This window comes from Papaver somniferum, chromosome 8 (genome assembly GCF_003573695.1).
Source record: "Papaver somniferum cultivar HN1 chromosome 8, ASM357369v1, whole genome shotgun sequence".
Lineage (NCBI taxonomy): Eukaryota > Viridiplantae > Streptophyta > Magnoliopsida > Ranunculales > Papaveraceae > Papaver > Papaver somniferum.
The window spans coordinates 19,723,202-19,731,245 of record NC_039365.1 but is presented as its reverse complement, the minus strand read 5'-3'; the positions used below and the strand labels follow the sequence as shown (position 1 = coordinate 19,731,245).

At 35.2% G+C, this 8,044-nt stretch overlaps 1 long non-coding RNA gene across 1 annotated transcript; it reads left to right on the top strand.

Moving 5' to 3' along the window:
- Positions 1-403: 403 nt before the first annotated feature.
- On the top strand, positions 404-2,684 carry LOC113302829. Its single transcript, XR_003337131.1, has 3 exons — positions 404-1,580; positions 1,997-2,081; positions 2,400-2,684. It is a non-coding gene; the product is annotated as an uncharacterized LOC113302829 (long non-coding RNA).
- Positions 2,685-8,044: the final 5,360 nt, after the last annotated feature.

Here is an 8,044-nt window from a genome sequence, read left to right as displayed (position 1 = left end):
TTCCACAGCATTAGTTGGGTTCTTAACCTTCGAAATTAAGCTTATGTGAGTATGATTAAACTTACTTGGTAATTCTCCCATCCTGTAGATCCGTTATATGAACTTGATTGTATCTTCTCCCACTATGGCCCAACTTTTCTTATAAAAAACCACCGGAAAACCATCCGGTCCTGGAGAACCAAAAGAATTCATATTTTTCACCACATTCCAAACAACTTCACTTGTAGGTATTGAAGAAAAAGAAGCAGGAAAAATGCCCCCGCATTTTCAAACTTATGGGAAAATATCCCACCGTTACTATTTCTGTCCAAAAGTGGTTTAGTCAATCTCACCACGTTGACTAGACAAGGATAAATGAAAACCATCTTCTTCTTCCCACCTCCCATATTGCATCTCCTTCTTTGTTAAAAACAGAGAGAAGCTTATTAAAAACAGAAAGAATTCTTCATTAAAAATGGTAGAGTTGTCATGATCTGTTTCATGGCGAAGAACTACCGATAGTTAGGGTTTTAATTTTATGTTTATTTAATTTGATTATTACTCACATGCAGTTGAATCAAGGTTCTGTTTTCCATCACTTGCTGTTGAATCGATGTCATGGTTCATCGAATTTAAGGGTTTGCTCCATCACAGTTGAAGGAAGACGAAGAGATATCAAACCCCGTTCCATTTTTCATAGTTTGTTGCATAGATATAGTTTAATTTTGTTTATTTAGAACATGCAATTTTGGGTTTAAGAAGAATTTGATTTATTACTGATTTCAAACATTTAATTTTGATTGCAATAATTACGGTTCAACAGATGAAATTTTATTTTTAAGGTTCTTAAAATTAGGGATTTTCAAGGCTCAGATAAAGAAGATGACTTCTTTTCCATTTAGTTTTGCTTTTTTCTCCACAAAACACTTAATTAATTAATGAAAATCATGACCATCCATGAACTTTGAAATACGAAGTAGGAAATTAGATGCATATTTCTAAGGTTGGATGGAAAAGGTGACGGTGGGGTATTTTCTCATAATTTTTTTTTTCATGGGACATTTTTCCTATGGGGAATCGAAATATAGGGTATTTTTCCAGTTTTTTCAAAGAAGTATTTTCGTCTGCTGGTAGAGAAAAAGAAGAATCTTGAAGATTTGTTGGAGCTTGAATTCCCATGTCCTCCTTAAATAATGTTTTGAAGAAAGAAATTAATTCATCTGCTATATCAATTGGTTTAGTTAGCCATTGTCCATTAGGATCAGATTCTTGGAATAATACTCAGTCGATTTCTTACTGGTTTCGTAGTATAAATAGATCTCATGGTGTGCAATTAAATGGAGTTCTTCATTGGTTAGGTGTCTTTGGAAAAACGACTACTGAAGTCATTGTGTCTTTCGATGTTTCTAACGAGAGAATTGCAGATTTACCACTCCCAGAAGAAATTATGTTATTGTCACTATTGCGTAAAACTAAAACTGTGGGAGTATTAGGAAAATGTCTATGTTTACTTGTTGATATGCATTGCTCCGAGTGTGACATGTGGGTGATGCAGAATTACAAAGTGAAGGAATCCTGGGCTAAACAGTTTACCATTACCGGTAAGTACTTCAATGACAATGATTCATACCGTCGATGGCAACCCATATGGATATTTAAAATTGAAAGATTTTGATGCATAATCCCGGAGGATTTGTTTTAGATGACCTAGAAAACAAAAAGACAGAAAAGTTGAATATAGGGGGGAGGTTGTCGATAAGTGACGAATCAGAGAATTATGTACAGAGCCTGGTTTCAGTTAACTCGGGTACTTACATGGACTTCAAAAATAGAAACATGAGGATGCCCAGGAAGAAAAGGAAAAGAACCGCTTGCTAAGTATTCGTTATGACCTCGAAATATATAGATAAACTTACTTTTCTACTTGAGATTTTATTCTTGTTTCCTCACTTCAAACCATTTTCAAATGATTATGTTCCCTTTAATTTTTTGACATTCTAGTTGTTTGTTTCATCAGAGGGTCTGAAATGCTGCTACCAGCTGTGAAGGCAAAAATGACACATTGAATAAGAACCTATCTGGAGTAGAAATTGGGTTCAAAAGTAAGGCGATTTTTCTTGCGACATTGACTTGGTCAACCTTAAAATCTTCTTCGATTTTCTGATAAATTCAGATGTTCTCCTGTTAAATCTTTAGCGAAATCATGTTCTATTAGTAATTGTTTCCCTTAATTCTTTTTTTAACTGTTATTTCAAATTCTAGTTTCCGATTTTTTGATTTTAAGTTATGCCCTAATTTGATTTTGAACTATCGATTTCTTCGTTTTTTAAATTTTCCTCTTTCAATCATGATATTTTAGACACTTATTGTTTGTTGTGATTGTTGTACGTCTAATCCTCTGTTTGTTTTGATTGTTTCAGTTTTCTTCTTGATTTCTCAATTTAGGTCATGGGCTAAAGGAGGTGCTGTCATGGGGTTTTATGAGGCTACATCATGAGATTCGATCAATCAACTGCAACTTGGGTTTGGATGGGGTTATCTTATTTTTGGATATATCTCATAAGTTTCAATTTTTCTTCATATAAGATATGAAGTTTAGTCATTCAAAGGATTTGGGGGTTTTTGAGATCCTACTCTGGTAGGGATTTGATTATTTTCGACTTCTGTAAAGAATCTACTTTTAATTCAAGAAAAGTTTCAGATAACTTCTGTTTTGGGGCTGTGAATATGCTTCTTTTGCTGTGTAGTCTTTTCTTAATGATGGCTATAATGAGACTGATAGATAGACTCATAAGTATTAATCTAATGGGGGTTTCTTGTTGGTTAAAAATCTTGGTTGTTCTACATCAAAAGTTGTGTTTCTCTCTTATATCCTCAATATGTTCTTAATTTTATATTAAGGGAGATAAATTTTATTTTAATCAGCTCTCACATTCTCTCTGTTAATGGGAGGTTGAATCTGAGTTTTTCATACACTTGGAAGTTTTCTTTAACCAGCTTCAGTGGCTCTTTGAACTTCTGTATATTGAGAATAAGCACAATTGTCTTTTCAGATGCCTGATATTAATGGGTTAATCCTTATGAGCGTGATGTATATGTCAATAATGCATCCCTATCATTTTTCAATTCCAAGGACTGATTTAATGCATTGTTTTAGTTTAGGCACTATATATGCTTGGTTTATTAGCTTGAATATCTCATTCCAACTCTTGAGTTTCAAGGTTTTCTTATTATTCTTCCAATTTATTTCTTCTATGGCCTTTGCTGCTGATCAAGTTAGGGTTTTAGATTTGGATGAGGATGTTGAAGAATTTCCTCATAAATTTGCTGCTTTACTGTGTGATAACACCCGAAGCTACTATAAAGCCTTAGTGAAGCATCATCTTAAGAGAATATGGACCATTAACTCTCCAGATTTCAAGCTTGCAAAACCCTATATTCATGGAATGGGTATTCAAAATTTGTTTGTTGTTATGTTTAAGAAAAGCACTGATAGAGATATTGCTTATACTTCTAGGCCTACACTGTTGTTTGGTCAGCTTTTTGCAGTTCAACAATTAGGAAAGTTGGAATCTGTCTTTGATCTTGTCTGGAACACTACGCTCATGCCGGTCCAAATCTTTATCCCAACTGATTTGGTGAACAAAGGACGGGTTCGCGAGGTATTGGATCAGATTGGTTCGTTTGTCTCTGCTGACTCTCCGGCTGGAAATAATTATGAAGCCAGACTTATGGTGCCTCTTCATTCCCTCTTGAAAATGAAGGTAATGTTTAATACAAATAGTAAGACTTACTATATGACTGCGTTTTATCCAAAACCTTTTAGTGCTTGCAAGAGGTGCTTCGTGATCTTCCATGATGATGAGAAGTGTAGGGAGATTCAGTCGAGAATCTATGTCGGAGCCCTTCCTGCTCCCTCATCTCGTGCTACCCATGTTGTTGTCATTAATATAAAGAGGAGTGTTGCTGGTGATGTGAACTCCAATATGTCAAGATATGTTTATGTTGGAACGGGTGTTGGCGTTCCTAAAGTGCAGTCCAAGCCTTCCTCCTTTTCAGTCTACCTGCACACCTCGGGGGTTTTAGATAATAGAACATCAACACTTTCTTCTCATACTTTTGCTTCTGTGATGCCCTAAGTCACTTCTTTGACCATTAGGGAACCCATAAATACTGGTCATGTTTCGCCTCGTCCTGTTTCTCTTAATCGTCATGGTCTCAATAGTGATCCTTTTTATCAAAAAGGAAAAAGACCCAGAACTGATTTTGAATCTGACCCTCTAGATGTATCCTCTGGTGATTCTTCCTTTTTTTTCATGCCTACCCCTCGATGGCCTCCTGTTTCTTCTTTGCCACCATTTATCTCTCCTTCAGATGTATCCTTTAATGTTGGGAATGTAGGAGAGTCCTCTAGTGTGGGATGTTCGAGTGGGAATGTATTTTGGTCTACGTCATGTTCAACCTTTTCTCATACTGTGGTCTCCTCCTAGGGTTTTATTTTTGGTGTTGCATCAGAAATGAATTTCCCTTTTGACTCTTTTATGTCCTCAGTCCTAGAAATGATCTTAGGAATGATATTGATCATAATGATGAAATTTTAGACAATTTTATACTTGAACCGATGCCCCTTGCGACACTACCTCCTGAACAGGTTATCACAAACAAAGAATTTGCGAAGGAAATTGATCTCATGATGCTGGACTCAGACCCTATGGCAGCTGGAACCTCCCATGCCCATGATCTAGTAAGTAAAACTCTATCACTTGTTAATTTTTTAAATTTTCTTTACTATATTTTTCCTTCGCACTTGTTTGGTTATTTTAGTTATTTGTTGTTGCTGATTTCTGTTTTCTTGATTATCATTCCTTTTTATTAGATTCTAATTTATCCTAGAGATGAAGTTTTTATGTTGGAACATTAATGGTTGTTGTTCTGATAGGAAGTGGAGACATTTATTTAATCTTGTTAGAAAATATAAACTGGATTGTGTGTGTCTGCTAGAAACAATGGTTGATACCGATACAGTTAGAAAATACACTCATCATTTGCCTTTTGATGCTTGGTCTTTTATACCTGCTATTGGTAAATCGGGTGGTCTAGCTTTTGGTTATTTTGAAAAATCTAGTATTGAAGTTCTAGGTTGTTCTCTAAACATGATTCATATTTTGTGTGACATTACGCCTGCAATTAAAAACTGTGTTATTTCTTTTATCTACGGGTCTTTATCTCTCAGTGGAAAGAGAAACCAGTGGAATTTTTTAAATGACATGTTAGTTGATGTGATTTTCAATTGAGTTGTAGTAATAGGTTCGTTGAGACTTATGAAAGCAATAGATTTTAGACTTATAAAACTTAAAAAATAAAGAAAAGTTATTGCAAAATTGATTTCAAGATATTAAAAATAACCAAGACACTGATTCCACTATTACACATGAATGAATGTGGTAAACAACCACAAACTCTAATTATCTTTTAAGTCCCTTATTTCTTAACTCACAAATAATCAGGCAAATTCTCAAATATTAATTGTATTCCCTAAGCATAGATTATCAATTGACTAAACAAAGTATAACCTATCAGATTGAATCACAACTAATTAAGAAAATTACGCAAACAATTTAAAACTCTGCAAAAGCAGTGATTGAGTGAATTATAAATTATAAATTAGAGAAAATAAAATAGTCACCAATTATTCATGCGTAAATAGCTTCCTCATTGCCTTGGTTGTGGAAGAATTAGCTCATCATCATGTTGGAAACACGCTCAAAAATCATTTTTATTGCTCAAAGGGATTACAAATGATGAAAATGGGTGAAAATGATTAAAACCGGGTTTGTAACAATTATATTTGTTACAAACCGAACTGTTACAGGGAACGATAAAACCTGTCTGTCGTTGTTACTGTAGCAAAAACGAATGTCTCTGTGGGTCTTTTGTTCTTCGTGTTTTTGGACAGCAGCAGAAATGGTGACTCTCTGCAACTCCAATTTCTCGCCTCTGTGGTGTTCAAAACTCTCCCAAACTCTCCGTGATCCATTCTATGATTTCTCAACACCTTATATAGCCTCACAGGCAGAAAAAACTCGCTCATTACTCCAATAATCCTCCATTACTCGGCATTAAAGAAAATATTTTCGGGAATATTTTCTTACCACTTTAATCTCCACCACGCATTGATTTGCTTCAAACACACACCATATACGATATAGAAGAGTTTGATAAGCGTTGTAGACTCGTGCGGGTCTGAAATCTCCACGAATATTCCACAGAAAAACCCGAGTTTTCTTTAACTCCCCTGTTTAACTTCGAGTTCATGTTGCGGCCCAATTTCTTCAATTCTGATGGACTTAACAGTCCTGTGTCCTCGCAACAGGATTATACCAATCCAATGCAAGACAAAAATCTCTCTAAATAACTCCACAAATCTTCAGAGACAAAATGCTGGAGAAACCAGAGCTTTCTCTCACTTCCTGTTTTGCTTCCACACGACTTTCCAGCCAAATCCAGTTGATTCTGAAGATCATACCATGCCTCTTAATCTGATTCAAGTCATCTCGAACAGTTTCAGCCATTGAATCTCCTTAACACACGCCAAAATCACTAACTGTAATTCTGTTCATCCACTGCAAAAGTTTCCCGCCGATTTCCATAATTTGAATGATGAAGATGGATGCGCCCCATCCTGAACTGGGGTGCGAATAGCCATAGGTTCCAAATAGTAAAGAAGATGCCACTTAGCAACTGGGCGCCCCTTAGTAATTGAGGTGCCCCTTAACCAACATTGAGAGTCCGAATAACACGTGTCCTTTGGGTGCAAATAACATTTTTTCGAGCCAATTCTCCACAAGAGCTTATTCTTCCAAAAACAACTAAAACAAATTTATTAGAGAAATAATGAGTCCTCGCTAATGTATTTATGGGTTAAAATGCGTCGCACTTTCGTGCTTATCATTAGTCCATAACAATAACCCCTGGTTAATATTCGGAGATATTAATTTCATTTTACATATATAACTCTGAAAAACAAGGAGGAAATGCTGATGGTTCTTTTCCTCCTTATTTTGTTAGAGAATATTTAATTAAGATGAATATGAATAAAGTGTTTTCGTATGGAAATCCTTATACTTGGTGTAATCGAAGATTCAAAGACCCTGATGATTTGATTTTTTGAGAAGTTGGATAAGGTTTTATAAATGAAAAATGGGTCTTGGTTTTACCACAGACTAGAGTCACAAATCTAGGTAGAATTTATTCTGATCACAGTCCTATAATGGTGAAGTGTTTTCATTATGAGAGGAATGTAAACATTCCTTATAAATTCTTTAAGTGTTGGCAACTTAATCCTGACTTTAAGAATGTCCTGAGTAATTCATGGTCTCAAAGAGGAAATGGTTCTCCTTCTTTTGTTGTTGTTAATAAACTCAGTCACGTAAAGAATTTTTTAGTGACGTGGAATGTTAACTCTTTTGGTCACATTAAAACAACAATAGGAAGGTTAAATACTGAGTTAGAAAAAGTTAAAGCTTTGCGTTACACTCCTCAGATTGGTGGTTATATTTTGAACTATTCCAAGCAACTTGATTATTGGTATGAAATAGAACATTGTTTCTACAAACAAAAATCAAGAATAAATTACTTCACACATTACGATCGGAACACGAGTTTCCTTCATAACACTGTTAGGCTGAGGAATATGTATAACACCATCCATATTATAACAGATGATCAAGGTAATTGGTTGGAAAACAGAGAACAAGTAGTTGATTTGCTTTCTAGCCATTTTAAGAAAATTTATACTTCCTCAAACCCCAGTGAGAGGGACATTGAAGAAGATTTAAGATTTGTTACACCTATCAATTTCCATCCCCTCCTACCAAGAAATTTTGGACACGGTTAATATGATGGCTCCTTGGAGTTCTCCAGGCCCGGATGGCTTCCCGCCTGGATTCTTCAAGGACAACTGGGACATTGCCCATACTGAGGTTGTCTCTCATGTGCAGAGTTTTTTCATGAATAAGTATCTGCTTAAACAAACAAATTTTTCATATATAACTTTAATTCTTAA